Source organism: Lissotriton helveticus, chromosome 3_1 (assembly GCF_964261635.1).
Source record: "Lissotriton helveticus chromosome 3_1, aLisHel1.1, whole genome shotgun sequence".
NCBI classification, from domain to species: Eukaryota; Metazoa; Chordata; class Amphibia; order Caudata; family Salamandridae; genus Lissotriton; species Lissotriton helveticus.
Window position 1 is genome coordinate 1,445,528,036 of NC_136061.1, and position 24,167 is coordinate 1,445,552,202.

A 24,167-nucleotide genomic window follows, 5' to 3' on the forward strand; every position below is an offset into this window, starting at 1 on the left:
GCTCGTAGCGAGTAATAAGGTCCTGTAATGGTTTAGGTGCTTTACCGCCCATCATGCGGTGGCACGTGCACAGAGCCTTAAACTCAATTCTACTTCTCACCGGAAGCCAGTGAAGTGCCTGTAATGCGGCCTTCGAGGCGGATCTTCTGGGCAGCCTAAAGACCAAGCGAGCAGCGGCATTTTGTAACACCTGTAGGCGGTCAAGGCTCTTGCTAGTGGCACCCAGGTAGAGAAGATTGCCATAATCCAATCGTGCGGTGACAAGGGCATGCAGCAACGTCCTTCTGGCCTCCGTAGGGAGGAGCTCAAGAACCTTCCGTAGGCCTTTCAGGATGCCAAAGCACACCCCCACCACCCGGCTGATCTGGGGCACAAATGTTAGTTCAGCATCGAGCCTTACACCCAGATTTTTGGCTTCCTGACATGGTGTTGGAGCCGACCCTAAACAGGAAGGCCACCATGCCGATGACCACACCGACGGGCCCCCTCCCACCACGAGCACTTCCGTTTTGATGCCATTCAGCCTCAGGCAGTTGGTCGACATCCAGGAGGCAAGCTCCTGCATGCATGCTCTGAACCTGTCCGCAGCAAGATCGGGCGCACGCGATAGGGAGATGACCAGCTGCGTGTCATTGGCATAGGACACAATGCGCAGCCCATGGCTCTCAGCTACAGTTGCTACTGGGGAGACATATACATTAAATAGAGTTGGGCTCAGGGATGAACCCTGTGGTACGCCCAGACCCAAGTTGACCGTTCTAGAGTAACAGCCCCCCTGTCTGACCTGAAAACCCCGGTCCGCCAGGAAGGATTGAATCCATTTCAGTGCAGCACCCGAGATCCCACCTTCGTTCAGACACTGTAGCAAGGTGACATGTGCTACAGTGTCAAATGCTGCACTTAAATCCAGGAGAATCAGGGCCATAGTTTGGCCCTCATCCTCCCCCTGCCTGATGATCTCGACCGCCATGAGTAGAGCCGACTCCGTAGAGTGTCGGGGTCTGAATCCGAACTGAGTAGCGTGAAGGAAGCTGCCTTTGCCTTTCTAATCAGCCCATGGTAGGCCCTCCTCTTAGCTGTTTAGCCTGGGTCAAGAAGGCCATCCTCCACTGTCTCTCAGAGCGTTTGCATTGCGCCTTAGCTAGACGCAGTTCGTCGTTGTATCAAGGAGCCGTTATCTGAATAATATGTATAAACATGTGCTTACGTATCTGTATTGGTGTAGTTATGGTCACTAGGAGTAGGGCTATGATATAAGAAATGGGGGTATTTCTATACAATCTAAAAATCCTGGAAATGTAGGTATAGCTGTAACCTGCTAATTTGAATATGTATGTATGCAAAGGGCCCTGCATAATTTACCTTGCATTCTGATACTCTGACTTATATGACCTGCATATGATCTGGAGACAGTATTATCTTGAAAAACTCCCTTGTTTCAAATAATTCTCTGAAAACGTGTTGTAAAAATCCGTTGTAAACAACAAATATGGACAATGCAAGATTAATGGGGCTTTATATAATCTGAAGTAAATGTCGGTATTACCAACATTATATGTCTACTTTGGAGGTACTGCTGTATTGCCCATTTGAATATTTTTTATTGTAACACTGCATATGCTGAAATGGTATATGTTACTTTGTAACATATAGGAAGAGTTTGTGGATCAGACATGTTGACTGGTGGAGATGTGAGATTACAATCTGTCACGCCAACCCCCTCTCAATATGGGCGTCCCTTTTTAATTCTGTTCACCAATCTATTACTTTTGCTATTTTCTATTTAGGTGTTTCTAGGCCACATGCTCTAATTGATTCTCTTCGACTCTGGGCCTCGTTTATACTGCAAATTGAATCACTCGCGGTTCACTACTATAGACTTTAACAGAGAAGGAGTATCACTCTGTAATGGCCGCTCTTACTGGGAGTGAGACAGCAGTCCGTCTTTCGTTTCATTATTAATCTGGCCTCGACCCCGACAACACTTCCGGGTCAGTGTCAAATATTTAACTTGCTGCAATGCGCTTTGACTCTGTTTGGTGAAACAAGATGGGATCAGTGTGCTGGAACTGTTGCTACTAATTAACAGGTTAGTGCAGAAGGACGTGTTTTTATATTTTTTGTGAGGACTATGGATTTTGAGAACCAAACCAGCTACGTTTAACAATGCGGGACTTAACATGGGAATTGAATTAATCTTTTAATTTTTATTTTGCCGCACCCTGACTAAATATACAAGCTAATATGCATTTTCGTAAGGGCTATGGAGTTTGAGAACCAAACTAGCTACGTTCAACAATGCGGGACTTTTTAACTTAACATGGGAACTGAATTCATCCCTTAATCTTTAATATGTCGTACTCTGACTAAATATACTAGCTTATATGCATTCAGACATATGGACTGGACTTTAGACTTCTGAGGTGTTTGTGTTAAACTATTGTGGTTAGACACGTACATCTGACATGAGTATTATTTTCACTGTGGACAACTCGTATATGAAATGTAAGCAGTAGGCCATCAAGGTCAACTATGACAGCAGTTTTTTGCTACCTTTCTTTATGCAAATCTGCCTTCTAATGGTAATCTCATCTGGGAGTTCGTAGCCCTTCCTACATTCTATCAATCCTATCATGTAATGTAATGTAATGTAATTTGTACTTGTAAAGCGCACTAATACCCTTGGGTGTCCTGGCGCTGTAATGCATACCGCTGTGGAACCATTCCTGGCTTTTCCCTGTGAAATGTCCACTCCTGGGCACCCCCAAGGTGAAGCCAGGCATCCCAGCGCTGTTGGGGCCGTTGTGGTGATTAAGCAAGCTATTGCCCAGAGTTGCAGAGTGGGACCCATGATTAGAATAGGCACCGAGGCGAGAATTATCAGGTCTGAGGAAATATAGCCAAAGACCCGCCGAGGCGGGATTTGAACCCTGGTCCCGGGCCAGACCTCTGCATCAGGGTCTGCCGCTCTAACCATTGCAGTAGAGTGTGCTACACCCATTTTATACAATCGTGGGAATGTTTCACAAGACGAACACGTGGTCTTTTCTTCATGACATTTTAATACTGCTGGGTGATGATTTTGTAACATACAATCAGGATCGTGACAACAATTACATTTATATCTTTTTTAACATTTAGGGTCTTATCACAGTACCCAGAACACTGCAACTGAACTGTGCCATGAATAAGATGGCATTTTGTATTTTATTAATGTAAGTTGTTTTTAAATAATACATCCTGCACATGGACAAATGCCTGACTCATCGACAACTGAGGTTAACTTAACAAGGAATATCCTCTGTCCTTTTAAATAATGTAGGATCTTGCCTATGGTACTTCAAGGGCGTGGACATCCACATGTTGGAAGACTCTGATAACATAGATTCTTTCACTGTTGTCAGTAAGTGTCTTATGACAAAATCGCGACAATTTATTTGGACCATCTAATGCGAACTACTCCTACAAATCAAGAATTAGGGAAACTTCTATATTGGAACAGTAATTGTTTCTGTGCATGATCTTTTTGTCTTTTAGAATTTTACCGACTATAACCTTGTCCAAACGACCTTTTCTTGGGGCATATATACACTTTCGTTTCAACGCCAGCCAGGCCGACTACTTCTGACTGGGGCCCGTGTAAGTTGCTTAGTCAATAAGAAACAAATAATCTTGAGATTATGGTGTCGTTACCATATAAATCTTTGACTGCAAACCTTTACAATCATTAGGTATTTGCTGTGCTGGAAGTGCATGTGCAATTGATGCTTTTTGATGCCCAGAATATAACAGGAGAAGCAGGGATCGATTATCAGTCGCTACAAGCGAGATCTCTTTAGATATGAATCCAACTCTAAGCGCAATTAAGAAAGGGTCTTTGGATACTAATCCTATTTGGTTTTAATTGATATTCTATACCGCTTTCTTATTTCAGTATTTCCGGGGATATCAGAGCCAAAGAAAATGGTATCAGGGCTTGTTAATTACACAATATAAGGTCATTTTGTTTTCTGTACTTTATAGTATTCTCTTTGGGGGTTGCACAAAATTATGAGGACCATTCTCTTCTGACCTTCACGTTGCTCTTCTCTTTATCTTACCTTACACTCTGTTCTTCTCACTAAGATAATCCCCTCACAATCTAACTTGTCCAAATAACCATCACTGCACGAGAATGTGTCTGTGGATTGACACGCTATACTTAGATGTCGAATATTCTCTGACGTTGATTCCTTTCTTGCTCGAGGTGCTTCTTTTCCCTTCACTTGCCCTTGCATTACGACCACTGTGTTTATACCATGTCTTCACTTAACGCAAGGAGGTATAATGCGGATACACAATTTCTAACACATATGCCAACTGCTGTATCTATGATTATCTTTACAGCCTTCAGGAAGTCACGGTGATGACGAAATGCGCGTTGGCTGTTTCTCATTCTATTTGACTAAGAAGTGGGACTATGAATACATTACAGAAACTACAGAACTCATCTTTTGTGAATATTCAAACTTTGGTTGTGGTGCTATTGAGGAAGAATAATTTTCCTTTGAAATTTACTTGCGAATAAACATTTGTAAGAAATTAATTAAATCTGTCTCTACACATGATTCCTGTGATAGAAAGTTTCACTCATCATCGTGGTGTTGTTTTAGCTCCAAAGGTTGATTTGTAAAACTATAGATATGAATAATTAGAGTGCCGGGTTACTTGCTTTGTGTAGATTACTGTACAATCCACTCTGTGTTTTGTGATTATTGATACTCTAGGTAGTGGGGTATCTTATCCTGAGTGGCATCTACCGGATTCTCTGGTGTATAGTTACATCTATATGTCGTACAATGCGATTATACCTGTATCTGTTAACTTTGCTTTGAAGTGCGACTAGTTTGACCACCACTACCTTGTGTGTTTCTTTACAGCTGGAACTGCTGAATGGAATTACACCAAATTTGGTAGAAAGGTAGTGCTTGGTTCAGAAAGCACTCTTTTTCTTAAATGGTGTAACTCCGTTCAGTAGTTGCTGAGAAAATCAAAAAATAAAAGTTTTGACATTTGGAGGCACAGAGGATCCGCGGGCCCTCCCGACCACGAGCTGCATTCTAATTGGCTGTCAACACTTCAAACTAGGAAGTGTTGGTAGACAACTTGTACCTTGGTTCAACCGACTGCACTTTGTTTTAGTTTAAGCCCCCAGGTTGGTCAGGTCCCGGGGCAGTGAAAAACATGTGTGGGGGCTCCAATCCCCCCCACACTGCCCCGGGGACCGCCACCCCTCGGGGCATTGTATAAATATTGGTAAGGGCACATGGCCCCCCCGCAGCCCCGGGGACTGCCACCCCCGGGGATAGTTTTGTTATAGCTTGGGGGGCCTAAAAGGCCACCCCAAGCCCCGGGGACTGCCACCCAGGGGGCTCTCATTAATTAAATATGCGGGGGCACACTGCCCCCCCCCACAGCCACAGCAACCGCCACCCAGGGGGCTCTCATTAACTAAATATGCGGAGGCACACTGCCCCCACCCGCCCCAGGGACCTCAACCTCCCTGGGGCACTAATTATGTAAATTTGGGGGTCTGTTATGGATCCCGATGATGGAAATCAAAAATCCCATCTCAGGGGTTTGCACTAACACCTGATCCTTTAAAGCAACATGAAAAAATTGGCACAGAATCTGTAATCAAGAGAAACATATTTATTAAATTACAACAAGTGAGGCCATGTCACACAGAAGCCGCAGCACTCTGTATGAGATGGTCTGAGGACTGAAGGCCACAGTATCTCTTATATACCCTCACAGGGGCTAAAAAAGGGCAGTACAAGTGCACATAAGAAGAGTTACACACATAGATGGTCATACAGAAAATGCACAGTCGACAAGTAGGAGGAGCTAACAGTGTTGCCAATGCTAGCAAGCACATCCTGACAGTTACAGAATATTAGCAGCTGCAAGCACAACTGAGCATGTGCAAAGTAGTAGGAAGAGGCTAAATATACCGAGCAGAGAACAGCAAGATAGGACTGAGTACATGGTGAGCACATGGCCATCTAAAATGGCTGCCAAATACAAAATGGATTCCATAGAAAGACAAGATAGTCTCTAAATACAGGATGTCTTCTGCTAATGCTTAATCTAATCGCTGCTAAATTACGACAGACGACCCTTTCAGCATTAGCTGAAGACATTCCCATGATCCAGTAAGAACATAGAAAATATTTGTACATTCATTTTCACATTTTTCAATATCTTAATTCATTGCTAGAGGAGCATTTTCCAGTCTAAACATTTCACTAAGGGTATCAGCAGGAATCCAAGAAAAACGGGCATTGGATCATAATAAACATACAGACAGTAGGGGAAAGCAATGGCCACTATTATAAACAGAATTATCATTTTTCTTGGCCTAAGCTAAAGCAAATCCTAAAATCATCTAGTAGACATTTTCAGGGCTCCTATGCATTTCAGTGACTATTCATTTTAAATTTCAGAACAGCTAACAGCTCATATCTAATAAAAACATTTTCCAATTGACTGTTACATTTTCCTTTTATGATGGCTAGAACATCAAGCATATCTGGGACCAGGAGGACCACACAGGGCCATAGGAATTAGGGCCAAGAGCTGCAAAGGGCTGCTCTTCAAAAATGGGACAACTAAAAGGGATACATTATTGACAAAAAAGAGGAAGTCCTTGGGGAAATTGAAGCCGCTGTACAACCAACCAGAGGGGGAGTCTTCTCCCTGTGTCCGTTTGAGCCTCACAGGCAAGCTCTTGTTGTTTCCACGGTGGAGCTGCACAACTCGCAACTCAAGAATCACAGTCCAGTTTCAAGGAAAAAAAGTCTCTTCTTTCAGGATAGGGCAGTCACCCAACAGGCAAATGCTCTTGGTGATCCTGTCCAGTGTCTCAAACAGTGCACCACTTCTCTTCACTTCAATCTAACAGGCACCAGAGACACAGCACTTGAACCCTAATCTCAAGTCCTTCCCTATCTCCTATATTGCTCTGCTGGCGCACTGCTCATTCGTTGGGGCTACACATTTGCATCCAGTGTACCCAGGTATCTCTTGACCAACAAACAAAGGTGCAAACTTGTATTCACTTTAGGACCAGAAATCAGAGGCCTGATTCTAGGATCTCTGAAGCAACCCTTGTTTCAGAAGGGGTCACCTCAAGCAAAACCTCCTTGCCATTCTGGTCGGTCTGTGACTCTCAGCTAGGCATGATCCACGATTTCTCCTTTCTGATTTGTGACCCCGTCTTTCGCTCAAAACAGTGGCAGGGGTACACACTTAATCACAGGGCTTCCGCCTTCACTGAGGTCCTAGTTGCCAGCAATGCTTGTGCTGGTTACCTTCACTTTGGTTTCAAGCTGCACTGGTGCTGACGCTGACTCCCCAGGCTGAATCTGATGTCCGGGCCCCTCTGGTAGTGGTTTGTACAGCAGCAAATATCTATTGGTGGACAGAACAAATTGTCTTTAGACAAGGCACAGAAACAGTCTATCAACAGAGTGTTAGAAAATACTTCCTAGTCTTGGGATGCCCCATATATTAGCAAGGCACCCAAGAACCACTTCCATCTATCTATGTGAGAGTAAAGAAAAACACAGGCTGGACCTATTGGCAAGTATACAAAAAACAATTCATTGCAGGGGATTTGCAAGCAGGTGGCCTGCAATCTTCAAAGGAGTGGCCATACACCATGGGACTATAGTGATCTAAAACAAAATACTGTCATTGTCATAGAGTACAAAGACAAAAGGTAGTAGGTAAAACAGCACCTCTAGCCTCTTCAATTGGGGTTCCATGTGAGAGCATACCCTCTACCATCTAAAGGAAAACAGCTACATACAAATTCTGTTTGAGTGGATGTTTTTACACAGTGACATTGTCTAAGGGGGTAAACAAACTTTCCTCAATGATCAAGTCTAGGTGTTCCTAAATTCCTTATCTAGAACACCTCAAAAAGAGAAATCACATAATACAGATTATCAGGGACATGTAGACTAATTGTGCGTCAGGTGGACTATACAATACAAAAGCTAATAGCAATGTAGAAACAACAGACAAGAACTAGAGTCCTGGTATTTCTATGATTAGGACACATCTGATCCCACCAAAAATTAAAGCAGCAGGGAAAAAGAACTAAAAACCAAATTAGAATAGGCATTTGAATTTGTCATACTAAATACTCGTGAAAGTATCTCCTATTGAGGTGGACAACTGATCTTACTATAATCTATCACTACCCTAACAGTCAGACTAGAAAACATCAGAGTAGGCCTAAAGAAATTTTGAAAACCAGTTTGGTCATACAAAAGGGAATTACACATATTATAGAGGAACCTGATACATCACTGTAGTCTGGAAATGTAAACCTCTAAATGGTGAAAGAAAAACGAAAAAGAAAATAGGACTAGAACACAGCTAAAATCCCCAAAAACTAGGCACAATGTGACATCAATCAGGGGAGAAGCAGCAAAAGAAAAATCTATAGGAAGGACAAAAAGTACTTGGGTGATAGTCAAGTTTGTGACATAATGCCAAGAGCATGGGTGATACAAAAAAGTCAAAAATAGTACACATATTATAACTCTACCGCTGGCCACTACACCATCTACGGTAATCTCAGCTAGTGATCCCATTCCTTCCTTTCTCGGGGAAAATGAAACCTGGTTTCCTTTTAAGACAGAACATCATTTAACTAATACTATATAGAAATTAGGTCACCTTGCATAAGAGTCACAGATCTATAATTGCTTCCTTAGGTCCAATCAAGGAAATATAAATGTGAGGCTGCCTTTTCCTTAAGGGAAAAGAGCAGTAACGTGAGTAAAGGTGACACACTTTGCTGTATATATTATAACCACATAGGCATGCACTTGGTGAAGTGCTGTCTGTTCTTGCTCACAATATAACAATATCATATATCATAATTTAGTATCAGCAAGTTTTACCACTTAACAAGTTTTAACCACTGTTGCTCAAAGGATATACATCGTCATGTCATCCCTTCACAACACAGCAAAACTTACAAAAGCACCAACATGGATCACAAACATACATAATATAGGACATGTCATGCCAAGCCATCAGATATACTTTGCTGTATACCTAAGCACAGAAAAAACACAATAGCATGCAACACCATTTCATGCACTTTCTGAACAATAAACACTCCAATAACATAAAAAAAACAAAAACATTCGGGCCCATTTTAATTTTGTCAGACTTATACCTAAATAACACCTTCTTTTAATCCATCCTCACCCTTTTGACAGCAGATCAAGCAGTCAGTGAAGATCAGCTTGTCAAATATAACTTACTGTGTCGCGTCAGACACACAGGAAAAGCAGGGAAAATTCATGGAAGAAATGCAAAAAACATAAAAATGCACAGATAATTCATTTCAAAGAAGTCATAAAAACACATCTTTGTTTCATCATACAGCCAATACTTCACATATCACGCAAAATCTCAAGTAGAACCACCCAGTTTTTGTAACTGTACAAAATATCTTAAGCAAAAACTCTTTCACAGCCTCTGCGTGTCCCTTACACCAACCCCCCAGTTTAAGCCCTGCTGTTTATAAAAAGCCGTGTCAGGAATGCACTCTTCAAATGTCGACGTGAATGGCTCCTTTGCGTGACGCTTTTCCAAGCAATCATTTCACCATTTGTTGTCACATACTCCTAAGCCCCCACCACACTGACCTAAAGGTCAAAATCTGGCTGGAGCACCAAGCTTTCTTGTAACCTCCCTGTGAAACTGACAAAGACAATAAGTCTCTGCAAGTCTGTGCAATAATCAACCCTATTTAAAAAAGACATTTTAAATATATTACTTCTTTTAGAGAACTACAATTTATTTATTCTCAGAGCCTGTGAATAATTAATGTGTGTCACTATCCCATGCAATATTGTATCAACCTTAAATAAATAAATGGCTCAGTAGGCCCCGCTGAAGTCAAAAACTTTCAACCCTGATATTAAACATAAGCCTCTGCGCTGGGCACATTAACTCACTAAGCTATGAAAAAGCAAACGTGCACATTTGTATTATACTTGAATGTATGCATTCACTGAAGCCTAAGGCATTATAAAACTAGTTTAAATGGCAAGAAAGCCTTTTAAAATGGTCTATTTAACTCAATATCGTTTTTGCAATTTGAGGCACTTAGAAATAAATAACCTATAATTGTGTTACATATTAATCATCCTCAAAATGTTCTTTAGAGATTGCAGAAATCGGACTTAGACATATCTCATGTAAATCTTTAAAAAAAATGACTTCTTACGCCTGCGCCAAGTGAAGGTCCCATACATAAATGTCCTCATTATGCAGTACTGCACAACTTAAATTAAATTATAATGCTAGGAGGTTACAGTATGAGTATTAAGCTTTATGAATATCAAAAAACGATTTTAAAAAGCACTTATTTTTTTTTCAAAATATTTTTTTATGTCATAATTAAAAAATTACTCTCCATATTTCGTTTTTGTAATAATCCTATATTTAAAACCAAGCTGCATCCCTATTCTAAATCTGCCCCTTGCTTATGTTTTTAGAGCACCTATTCACAAGCCTAAGTACATAAGCTCAATTTTAAATATACGACAACTTCGCGCCACTTTTGTTTGAAAAGGACAATGATTTTAGCAACAGAGCCAGACATGTGCTGACGAGAAAAATGCTAAAAGAGAAGGAAAACCGAAATTGAAATGTCTGTCTGTGATACAAATAATTAACCTTATTTTTGTAAACCTTGCTTTCAAAATAACACTCTGAGATGCAAAGTTGCATGTTTAACTTAAGGAAGAAGTCCTGGCTAAATAAACATGGCCTGCGAAAACAACAGCTGTGTCCTTGACGGCAGGCCCTACCCAGTGTTAAATTTCCTGGAGGCAGCCTTACTAAAAACAGACATTCCAAGCTTTGAAATGCGTGTGCAAGAATACACATTTCGAGTTCAGAAAAATTCACTCCAGCTAAACTGTTTTGTCTGTTAACATCTAATGCGATGTATAGGAGTAAACATGTTATGAGAGTGTCGTCTACAAAAACACACCATTTCATTTTTCTGCTGTAGGCCTTTAATATTCCTTAGTGAATAAGAATTTTAAGTTCATCCCTTAAACATTTAACAATTGTACATGTGCGCTATTCCTTACCCTATAACTTTAAGGAGAAACATATAGTTATGTTTAGCACATCACATAGGTCATTCCTGAATTTCTATCGAATTTTTCCCTAATATTAAGTAATCTAACATTATGTTTAACAGACTGAAAACATCAAAAATAACCACAAAAATACATATGAGCTCAGTTCAGACATAAACAGAAAGGGGTAAAACAGAAAAGACACACAATACAGCGCGCTTTAGCCATGTTTCGTAAATAGCGACGACGCAATGTACAAGCAAAAGTTACATGAATGGAAAAAAACCACAAACCAGCTAGACATTTAAACACACCTTTTAAACCATGGGTCAACACTAAAGCCAGAAACAAAACACAGCTCACAGACTGCATCCAAACCACCTATGTAAATCCCAGTCGTAAGTCATATTTACAAGGAGAAACCCTATTCTCAACAGTATTCTAAAAACTGAAGTAGAAATACTTTCAATTCACTAATTCAGGCTGGCAGAACACCAAAAACCCCTCTGCATATCTTCATACATAAAATTGTACAGAACAAAGGATCCTCATGTGTATTATGGGCATATTTAAATTCCCTGGGGAAAAATTTCACCAAGGAAGAAATATGTTTTCATACCTAAAACCTATTTTAAGTTTTCCCTCTAGGGGAAGCCGGCTAATTCAATTCATATCTCACTATGGTACCTCTCATAAAACTACACATTTTACATGTGAGTTTGGAACAGGCATGCAAACAAACATAATGCAAAATATGCATTATCATAATCTAAAATGGCACTTAATCATTGCGCCGCTCATAACCATAAATGGAGAAACATCTCCACATTACCTGCCTACATGTGTTGCAACGCATATATCACATAATCCATATCATAAATATGATCGATCATCCATACATATCCATATCCATATCCATAAGCCACAGCAAGCGTATCCTAAAACTGCCTTGCGAGTCACTGGCTACCATAAGCTCACAGTAATTACCATAAAATGGTTCTTACCAAGCACGAGCGTCCAGGTTCTATCTGCCAAGTTTTGAATGACCTAACAGTCTTTTCTTTTAAAATATTCACGCCAGAAATGTTCTCAGTCAGGGGTGCCATCATGTGGAGGATCAAAAAATCAGTAAGATCAGAAGTAGACTGGGCTACAGAGACTAAGAACCCCCAGAATTGGTACCTCCTTCAGTAGAATCCTGCCTTGTCTTCCTCAGTAAATGTCTGACTCCTGATAAGTTCACTCCTTCAGATAGTCACCGCTCTGATGAGCCCCAAGTTGGCGCGCCAAATGATGGAAATCAAAAATCCCATCTCAGGGGTTTGCACTAACACCTGATCCTTTAAAGCAGCATGAAAAAATTGGCACAGAATCTGTAATCAAGAGAAACATATTTATTAAATTACAACAAGTGAGGCCATGTCACACAGAAGCCGCAGCACTCTGTATGAGATGGTCTGAGGACTGAAGGCCACAGTATCTCTTATATACCCTCACAGGGGCTAAAAAAGGGCAGTACAAGTGCACATAAGAAGAGTTACACACATAGATGGTCATACAGAAAATGCACAGTCGACAAGTAGGAGGAGCTAACAGTGTTGCCAATGCTAGCAAGCACATCCTGACAGTTACAGAATATTAGCAGCTGCAAGCACAACTGAGCATGTGCAAAGTAGTAGGAAGAGGCTAAATATACCGAGCAGAGAACAGCAAGATAGGACTGAGTACATGGTGAGCACATGGCCATCTAAAATGGCTGCCAAATACAAAATGGATTCCATAGAAAGACAAGATAGTCTCTAAATACAGGATGTCTTCTGCTAATGCTTAATCTAATCGCTGCTAAATTACGACACCGAGCCCCGGGGACCACCACCTTCCCAGGGCTTTGTCAATATATTGGGAGGGAGGCCGCACAGCCCCACTCCTGGAGCCTGTGATGGCCCTGGGGACTACCAGCCCCCAGGCCTGCTCCTGCAGTGTTCCGGGGTGCCCACCCCCGGGACACTGCTGTTTGCTATCGCAGGGCGGAAGCCCCATGGCTCCCACGCTGTCATAGCAAACTGGGGTTTGGTTTTGGAAGAGAGAGAAGGAAACCTGCTCTCTTTTCAGAAATGTAAACCAGATTGCTTTTCCACATGGGGAGATGCATGTTAGCAGCTCCCCATGTGGAAAAGCAATGCCGGCTCCCGCAGGAGGCGGGGAGCCAGCAGGGAGCGTGGGGGCATTGGGGCTCCCCCCACGGTCACCGACGAGGTGGGGAAAAAAATAACGCAAAGGCCGGCCCCGGTGGATGGGGTCCCCGGGGCCACAAATGGGAGGGGGGCCATGCAGCCCCCCTCCGTAGTAATAAAAACAATATGGCCATGCCCCGGGGGATGGGGTCCCCGGGGCCCGGAATTGGCCAAGGGAGCAGGGACAATGCAGCCCCCTTCACGTTAATATATATATATATTTTTATTGGGGTTCAGGCCCTGTGGGATGGGGTCCCCAGGGCCCTAAAAAAAGTGAAAAGAAGGGGGGGGACACAGCCCCCCTTACAAAAAAAATAAAAAAATAAAATAAACAGGATCGTGCCTAGGCCCCACCCCTTCCAGTAAGTGCCACAGGGCTGCGTTGCAGAGAGGTGGTCCAGGCCACACCCCTTTTTACACCTCTCTGCAACACAGCTCTGTGGCGCTTACTGGAGATACCTGGTGGGCTTGTTGGCCACCAGGGACCCCTAGCCCCTAGTATTGATGAGGAATTAATTCCCCAACTTAAAACGCGCCTATTGGCGCGTTTGCAGAGTGTTGCTTGGAGGGGGCGGAGCCTGAGGTGACATGTGTGTAAACACACCATGTGGCGCGTTTTAGGTTGGGGAATTAATTCCCTTTCAATCCTCAGGGCCCCTGGGGCCCAACTAGCCCAATCAGGTACCTCCAAAAAGCGCCGGAGGCCTGTTTGCAGAGAGGTGGTCCAGGCCACGCCCCTTTTTACACCTCTCTGCAACACAGCTCTGTGGCCCTTGCTGGAGGTACCTGGTGGACTAGTTTGACCCCAGGTACCCTCAGGATTCAAGGGGACTTTATCCCCCAACTTAAAACCTGCCATGGGGCGCGTTTGCACAGTGGTGAAGGGAGGGGCAAAGCCTTTTTGCACCTCTGACTTAGAGGTAGCTTTAATCTCCCTGTCCTAATATGTACTGGGGCCTTAGAGAGGAGGTCATGCTAATCCCAGGGGTACCCAAATGCATAATGTTCCCTAGTGTATGTAGGTGTTTTCACTGTATTCTAAGTGTCTTTTAGCATAGCACTGGCTCTAGGCCTGGTTAGTCAGACTTAGTTACCACCAGTACCTGCCTGAAAAAGTTGAGGTCACAAGATGATTTTGCAACAAGGCCTCTTTCTGCTCCTCTGTTCTTTTTGCACATCTTGCTTCTTCCTGCACTTTTCTTCATCTTTGTAGACTTCTGTTGCTTCTTTCTACATTTCTTCTGCTTCTTTCTGTGTGTTTTTTCTTCTTCACATATCCTACCTCTATAGGCATAGTTAGAAACTAGCATTTAAAAAACCTTAGAACTCAATGAAAAAACCTAGGTTTCAGGCACGTTATAGTTAGAAATTAGCATTTAAAAACCTTTGAAATTCACTGAAAAAAACATAGGTTTCAGGCAAGTTATATTTAGAAATTAGCATATAAAAAACCTTAGAAATTTACTGAAAAAAAACATAGGTTTCAGGCATGTTATAGTTAGGAATTAGCATTTAAAAAACCTTAGAAATTCACTGAAAAAACCATAGGTTTCACACATGTTATAGTTAGCTGGACATTTCCCTCATACAAAACCATTGAAATTCCCCCGTTATAGTTAGTTCAGCTAACTATAGCTCGCGCACCCGCAATGCACTGCTGATGACGTCACATATTACATCACTCATGACATGGTCAGTGACATCACTGATGACATCTCAAATGACATCACTGATGACATCATCCTTGTGAAAGAGTGGCAGACCTCCTCTCACCCTAATATAACATTTGATACCCATATTCAAAATGTTCAAAAAAATTGAGATACCAATACCAGTTACAACAACTTATTCAGTAATTCCAACATCTACATACAAATCCACTCATTCACCAACAGTTCTATATAGTCACTCATACATGTACTCACTCATCATATGTACTCATACACCTATAAATCCTGTTACACACCAATACTCATCCACAGAGTTACTCACACACATACTCACACATGTAAATAAACTATAAAACATCCATTTACTTGCATATACAGCTATACACACCAATTCACTTACTTCTACAGAAACGTACACATACTTACTCTCTTAAACAATCACTTATAGAAACACATACTTATTTATATAGGAACTCTTCCAATCTCTCACTCTCACATATACTCACTTATATACATCAATATTCACATATTCTAGTTTAAAACATATGTAGTTACTCATAAAGATACTATTGAGACAGCCATTCACTCACTAACACGCCCATACACACACTCATCCACCCATACAGTCCTGCACACAAGCGGTCTTCAAAACACATACAAACAGTGAGCCAGTCATTCATGCATCTATGCGCTAATTAATACCCCCCACCAAACCATACAGACACTCATACTGATACTCAAAAATCCAACTTATAACCCATATAGACACTCAGGTAGCTACTCACCAACCCATGCAGCCACTTATACACAAAGTGAGACAGTGATACAGATATTTTCATATTTAAACATTACTCGCTAATACATGTATTCACTAAGATACACTTAATAAGTCAGTTATACAATCAATTTCACAAAAAAACATCCATTTAGACACTTATTTACCCATGTATTCTTCCATCGACCTTTAGATATACATATATAAAAAATATATTGTTTTTCAGAAAGACACACATTCACTGGATGATGTCATCAGTGATGTCATGAGTGATGTCATTTGAGATGTCATCAGTGATGTCATGAGTGATGTCACTGACCATGTCATGAGTGATGTAATATGTGACGCCATCAGCGGTGCATTGCGGGCACTCGAGTTATAGTTAGCTGAACTAACTATAACGAGGGAATTTCAATTGTTTTGTATGAGTGAAATGTCCAGCTAACTATAATATGTGTGAAACCTATGGTATTTTCAGTGAATATATGTATATATATATAAATATATATATATATATAGTATAAATTATCATTTAAAATATGTTTTATTAATATATGTTACACTTTCCATATAGAAATGTAGATAGATATGTTTATATAAATATATATATGTACATATATATGTGAGTTTATATAAGTGTATATTTATAAATAGTAGAGTATTAAACATTGGTGGAATATACGATAAACTCTTTTTAAATTGAAAAATCTATGTTTTTTCTATTTTTGGACGCTATTTATGTCAAGGATATTTTTGTACTTACCATTATAAATATAGGATCACAATATTATGGTAAACTATATTTGTTTCCGATATTTTTGACAATTATATACACAATATTGTGTCAGCGATACGCTACCAGAGGGTTGAGCTCAGAATAATTTAGGGTTGGCTTGTGCCTCATCCTGACAAGGATTGTAGTTGCTGCTTGACCAGGGTTAACACACCAGTCAACCACCAACCCAATTTCTTACACTGAGCACATCCAACTGATGACATGGTCCCACTCTGCTCTTCCGTGGTGCCCCTGTTCTACCCTAGTCTGCATAGAGTATCGCAAGATTGTGTGCCAGGTTGAGGAAAAATATAAGAAGTTCCGTGATTGTAGTCCCCATTTTGAAAAAAAAGTGGAAAGGCCGGATCCAAAATGCTATTGGCCTATCTAATTAATTGATTGCACGTGTAAACTGATGGGCAGGGTCATACTAGAACGGTTGGAGACCTGGGTAGCCGAAAGCGGGTAGTTTTCAGATGTACAATATGGCTTCAGATGGGGCCTGGGAACTGTCGAGCAGTGTCTTAATCTGCACCTAGTCATAAGCAAGTACACATTAGCCAATACCGAATCCCTTTAACTCGGGTTCATGGATCTTACATCAGCTTTTGACAGGGAGCAGAGTGGGAGATTATGGGAAAACATGCTAGATTAGGGCATTGATCTATATTTAGTCAATTTTTTAGCCCAGATGCATCAGGATGTGACTGGGAGTGTCAGGTACGGACCTGGTGGGGAACTTACAGCTCCCATTAAAATGAACCGTGGGGTTCGTCAAGGCTGTGTCCTTGCCGCTTTTTTATTTTGTTTGTACATTAATGACCTAGAAAGTTATATTAATCAAGGAAATGTGGATGTCCCTAAGATAGGTACCATAAATCTCCCAGCATTACTTTATGCTGATGACTGTGTTCTAATGTCTAGAACCAGCGTGGGCCTACAGAAGCTTGTGACTAGGTTTAACGATTATATGACCGATTTGGATTTAAAGACTAACACAGCAAAGTCCTACACTATGGTAGCAGGTAAATCTCGCCCCATTTTAAAATCATGTTTTATTGACAATGAAAGGATGTCCCACCTTTTTCATACTTGGGAATTCCGTTTGATCAGAAAAGCACTTGGCACCATCTAGTTGAAACAAGGGTCAGTAGTTTTAATCAAAATCTGGAGGCAGTATTCAGGTTCACGAAAAAGCCAGGCTCAAGCCCGATCAATTCAATCATCAATATTTATAAGGCCCGCTCATGCTCTGTCACCTTGAAGAGGGCTTCTCTAATCTGGCTTGTCTCCAAGTAGCCGTTAACAACTTTATGAGACGTTTGCTGACAGTCTCCAGTAGTCTTCCCGCTACTATCTGTCATAGTGAACTTGGTTTGACCCTTTTGTCTTTTCGAATACAAACTGCACCAGTTTTACTGCGGCATTCAATTTGGGTAAAGGAGGAGCCAGCCCGGAATTTCACAATTATCTTAGACTGTTTCAAACTTGACTACATGTTGAAGAAACCCTTGTTTAGCTATATAAAAACAGTTGGAGTCAATGGGGCTGGTGGATTGTTTTTATAATCCAGGGAACATTGTTAAGATCCCAAATAACAAATTGAAAAAGGACTACTTGACCTGTCTAAAGTTGTCTAGTGAGCGCCTAGAGATGGTAAAAAAGAGAGTCTCAGAACACTTCGCTTCTAGTACATTCCCCAGTTGTTGAGCTTTATCTCTCTTTTTATTTCTGTCACACTAAATTGTTTTATCTTGTTACATTCAGGTTTGGTATCTCGTACCTTTTGGTTTCTTATCCCCGTAAAGCCTGTTATGATGCTAAACTGGATCTTTGCCCTTGTGACTCATAATCTACACAGAGCACGCTTCATTTCCCGTTTTTCTGTCAACTTCATAACAAGCCAAGGTATATTTTATTATTCCCCTTTTAAAAATGTTAAATATCAGGAAGTGTCGGACAGCTTTATATCATCTCCAGCTTTTAAATGATGAATTCACTTGTCTATTGGTCTACAGATATATCTCTACAGTGGTCCGCTTATGTAATATTGTTGGGAAATTATTTCTTCTTTTCAATTTTTAATGTACTACTTTGGGATTTTATGGTCCATGGGGCAGGGGTTTATCACAAAGTTCACTATATACTGTTTCTAGATCATGCTGCTATTTCATAGAAATATCAACATCATTAATTACCTTTATTACACCTCGATTATGAATTACCACTGTCTTGAAATGTACCATACATTGTCTGTATAACATTTTTTATTTGTGTTTTAAATATTTTGATGATGTATTCTTTTATGGCTGCAAGTCAGCCGGATAAAGATATTTGACTGACTTACAAGCAGTAGTGACAAAATGAGCCTCGTGCCTCAGCCAAAAGCTGTTTATTTGTTTTCATTGTGGCTATTATTGGATGTGTACACCTTATCTTTCTCTCATTCCTCCCAATTGATTGGGAACTCACTGGTGTTTTTAGCTATTTCCATTACATCACTGAATTCGTGCAGTGGTTTTTGCCATCAGTGAAAGAATCACCCATATCTGAGTCAGTGAGATTGGAGCTGTTGGAAGTCTGGGGAGGCTGTCTGTAGTGTGAGCATAGGGCCTGGATTTAGCCACCAATACTTTGTAATTTGTGTGCAGATAAGTAAACATTTCGGGGAAGACATTGTTTGCTTATAAATTCAAGTGTGTGGAACTACAATCAAGCTCCATGTGAAAATACGCAAAGAACATGTATGTCATATGCCATACGAACATCCCAGATAAAAAGTGATCATGTACAAAAAGCATTACAACACACACATATAGCAACGTAAGTACAACACAAGTCATCATGGACAGGTCTCTTAAGAATTTAGAATAATTGAATGTAACGCATGTTCCACATCTGAATTGCTTCCATCCCTTTTACCTACCTTGAACACCCGAGAACATTATGGATGGTTGTTATCTGTGACCCTTGTGTTCAGTCTGCAGAGTTTTCCTTTGTCTATATGGTGCCTCGCAGGAACTTCTTTAACAGCACTGATGGCCTCTGCATCAGCACTGCGGTTCCCCGTGAGCACACGACACACACCCAGTGTGAGTGCAATGTAGAGAACTAGTGCCGGTAAGTGAGATGAGTGTTTCAGAGTGAGTGAGCAATAGAGTGAATGCAGGAGTGTAAAGTGTGAGTGACAGTATTAATGAATATGAGTGAAAGTGAGTGCAAATGAATGAGTCAGTGAGAATAAGCGATAATGAGTTAGAGTTAGACTGTTTGCCAGTAAGTGATGTGTAATTGAGAATAAACACGAGTGCATTATTGAGTGAGAATGAATAACAGCAGGTGAGTTTCAGTGAGCATGTGACGTTATGCTTGCAGGTTGTCAGTTGGTCGTGGCATGCAATTCTGGCTTATAAATTCACTCACGGCAAATTGCCGGTGCTGGCATACTGGAGGCAGCTCTTAGCAAGCACCTGTGAGCAAACAAGTACTTTTGACCAAATACTGGCCCTGGCATACTTGGTGGAATACCTGGCAGAAGAGGAGAACCACGCAAAAACTGCTCCTGCTGGTATACTGGAGGTCATTTTTGGCCAGGGGCACCCCTTAAAAAATACAGAGGTGGGCATACTGAAGGTAACTTTTGGTATCTTGGTAGAAGGGGCACCATTCACACTGTGATGGCTGACATTGGCAAACTGGAGGTTAACGTTGGCATAAGGGTGGACAAGTGTGACATATAGGAGGGGGGCCATGACAAAATGATGTCCCTAAGGTACCAGAGGTGATTTTAGGCATTCATGTCGTGCATTACAGCAACAGGAAAAAGGTCTTACGCAGGCATACTGTTGGACATTTTTGACCTAAAGGGGAACCAAGGCAGATGGAAGATGCCCTTGACAAAATGCTGCCTATGTCACAATGGAGGAAATTCTTGACATAGACTAATTTTGAAAAAAGAAATGGGATCCACTCATTAAGAGTGTGAGGTTTCATTGGCCTGGAAAACTAGGAAAGCACTTGAATATTAAATAAGTGCCTTTCAGGGTCTTTAGCTTTTAGCAAATGTATGTGAAGCTCGTGCTTTAAAATGTTCCATGTCACCATAGAAGAGGTCGGATTCCCTAAAGACAATTTAAAGTAAGTATTTCCCCACTCCACTTACAAATAACACCAGTCGCAACTGAACACTAGAAGGTAAACAAGGTTTTGATGAGCTCTGTTTATTTTCTGTAGTTTTCATAGGGACATTACCCTTTAGGTCATCTAAAATAAGTGAGTTCAGCAGTACAATGCACAGTCGTCTTATTAAATAAAAACTGGACGAAAAACATGTTTTCCTATAAGTTCTTGCGATGTTTCATTATTATGACTACAGAAAAAAATATGATTTGTTTGAATAAAACCTCCACTTTATTACTTCACATGAGTAAAAGTGTCATCGTGTCAGCCCATAAATAGGAGTTCTCTGCAAGTCTTTTTTTGTGAAATGTCAATATCAATTATTGTGATGTCATCAGGTTTAAGGTCATGTGACATCTTTTCCTGGGAAGATTTAGAGTCCAAGGTCATACTTTGCCACTTTCTGTGATGTCATTAAGGTCAAGGGGTATGTGATGTCACTCCCACTACCCCTGAAATGTTGGTGAAATAACATCTATGCTGATAAACTGTTTCAAAGTAGCCGCTTACAAATAAACATAGTGAAAAAGAAAATGCTAGAGATTTACACTTATTTTATTTTTTGTTTGCCTAGCATCAAAACACACCCACACATCCAAAATATGAGAAGATCGAATGTCCATTGACAGCTGCTCCATTAGATAAACGACATAGGATGCTCCTACCACAGAGAGTCTATTTTTCCTGGGAAAGAACATCATTTCAAGTGCCGAAAAAGTAATGGTTTCTGCACCAGAATCACTACAAAATGTTCTAGCATTACATTTCTCCTACCATTAAACGACACTCAAACGCATACTTCACTGATATGCAGCTCCTCCTTTTCATTCATGTTATGCCACGTTAATTTACTCCTGTGTGTGCCAGATGACACTGATGAAGAGCAGCTGCACGCAAGGTCATCTGATGAACACTGATTCAGTTGTTGCATGCTCGTGTTTATGTTTGACCTTCGTCTTCGGGAAGAACCTTTTCGAAATCATTTCTGCATTGTAATCAGATGTAATATGGCATGCATGCTATGTTCCATTACAAGAGGGAAATTGTGAGATTTCATATCAGATTAAAGTGTTTTTATAAAATGTGATCCATTAATACCTTTTCAATATAGATTACCTTTAACGTGAGAAGCTTAAGTTCCCACATCAACTATGGGACTCATTTATAGGGAAGTAGCACAGTGCAGCGCAGCAAGCCACCCTGCACTGCATGACAGGGAAAGGGCAGGGGTGAGCCGTATTCAAGTCAATTGGTGCATTCCTGCCCCTTCCCTTGCTCTGGCGCCCTTCTGGCAGCCTAGCACCAATGCAGGCAAACTTGCACCATGGTGCAAGGATGCCTGCGTTGCGTGCAGGATTGATTTTGCGCAGGAAGGGACACCTTCCTACACATAAACTATTCTGGGAGGTATATTCCTCTTTCTATGTGTGCTGCAGAATGAAGCACAAATAGGAAAAGGAAGAAACGAGGAGAAATATATCTATTTCTCCTCGGTATGCCTGCCCTGGGAAGGTGAAAGGGTTTGGCACATTTCTAGGTTTTACAAGTTCCTCTAAATTTCGGGATGCATCTAAATTCATGGGAGTTGCATGGGACCACCCGTGCAGCATCCATGGAATGCCTTCCTAGGGCATAGTAATGCAATGCAGCGTTTCGTGCGGCGTTGTGTTGCTCCAGATTGTTTAAGCCACTCAGAGCCTTGCAAAGTGGTTTTGCGAGGCTTCAAAAATCTGACTTAGCGGTTTGCGTCATGCATGTACCACATTGTGTGGTGCAAACGTGACACTATCCTCTCATAAATAAGGCCCTCTATTTTTGACGAACTACTATGCACAGCAATAACAAGATTACATTCCTTCACATAGAGTTATCAGACTGAGACTGTGCATTGCGACGAAAAAATCTTAAGAATCGCACTTGACTGAAATGTGATCAATAAATAAATCCATGGGGCTTTGTCAGAAAAGGGATCTGACATATAATTCTCTAAAAAGCATTGTTGAAATAATGAGTTCCATAAAAGTAATTTAATATTGCTATTGCCATGTTAAGCAGTTTCTAATATTGCATGTTCTAGCACAAATTGGTTGAAAAGCTACAGTGACCTCACTAGCGACCCCCAAATGTGTGTAATGTCTTCACATCTAACATGGGCTTCGATTGGAATTCATAGAGCATATTATCAAGCAAATTATCGCCTCCTTACCGGCAGTTTCCTGCCGATAAAAGCGGCGATAATGTAACGCCCTTTCTTGATAATATGCCCCCAGGATATTTGTTTTCCAGCCTTTGAATGGTAGATGTAGCCTCAAGCTGAGCTTTGGGTTATTCCCAACACTACAGTTATGAGCCTTTGTTTCAGTGGTTTTGGTGTATGAGCTATATAAGTAAGAGCCTAAAAATTAATGTGATCGCAGTCTGAAAATTCCAATCGAAGCCCATGCTAGATGTCTTCACATCTAACATGGGCTTCGATTGGAATTCATAGAGCATATTATCAAGCACATTATCGCCTCTTTCTCGGCAGTTTCCTGCCGATAAAAGCGGCGATAATGTAACGCCCTTTCTTGATAATATGCCCCCTGGTCTTCTAATGCAGGTCTTGTGGAATGAATCAACTAATGTCTGTGTACCATGACTACTGAAAAGATGCACATACTTGTAGACTAAGGGGTATATTTATGACTTCTGACACAGTGCTGAGTAGTGGCAGCATTTCGGCAGAAAAACCTGTGCTGTGTTGCAGCACTTTCTTGAGACATTTATGCACCATATTGATGGGACGGTGCAAGTACCAAAAGTACATAAAAAATTCAGGCCCAATGGTTTGAAAGATGGGGCAAAGTGTCATAACGCAACTGCTACCTATGTGACTGATAGAAAGTCATTCTTTCTGTCCTGATCACCCCCATTTTTTGACTCATTCTGGTGGTTACTGACTCTGATTGTGCCCGGGTGTCTGCTAACCAGGCCCTGGGCCAGTGCTCTGATTAGAAGGTATATGTTAATAAGGTGTAATTACAATTGGTACTGACAATCTACCTGTATATGCCTAGTATTTGGTAGGGCTGTAGGGCCTATAGATTTAATGCACTTAAGTGTGCACTACTGTGGTGTTTGCTGTCATTGCAACAGCTAGCCCTGCTTTGCAGGCTGCTTTTAAAATAAAACAATGTCCACATTCGACTTTAGAATTAAAGGTACTTCCAAAGTCTTAAATTACTTTATTTGTACATACAAGTCACCCCTAAGGTCTGCCCTAAGTGTACAATGGGTAGGATGCCATGTTAAAATAAGCAAGGAAATTATAAAAGCTATTTCATATGCCCTGGTGAGGGAAACATTGCCAATTTTCTTTTTCCCTATGTAGTA

The 24,167-nt window shown here is 41.1% G+C and overlaps 1 long non-coding RNA gene across 1 annotated transcript in view; it reads left to right on the forward strand.

The window, feature by feature from the left end:
* The first annotated feature begins 2,038 nt into the window (after nucleotides 1-2,038).
* LOC144824997 (uncharacterized) overlaps nucleotides 2,039-24,167 on the forward strand; it is a 99,145-nt gene continuing 77,016 nt past the window's right edge. Inside the window, exons 1-2 of the long non-coding RNA XR_013609232.1 lie at nucleotides 2,039-2,089; nucleotides 18,384-18,524. This is a non-coding gene — a long non-coding RNA (uncharacterized LOC144824997). The remainder of the gene's footprint in view (nucleotides 2,090-18,383; nucleotides 18,525-24,167) is intronic.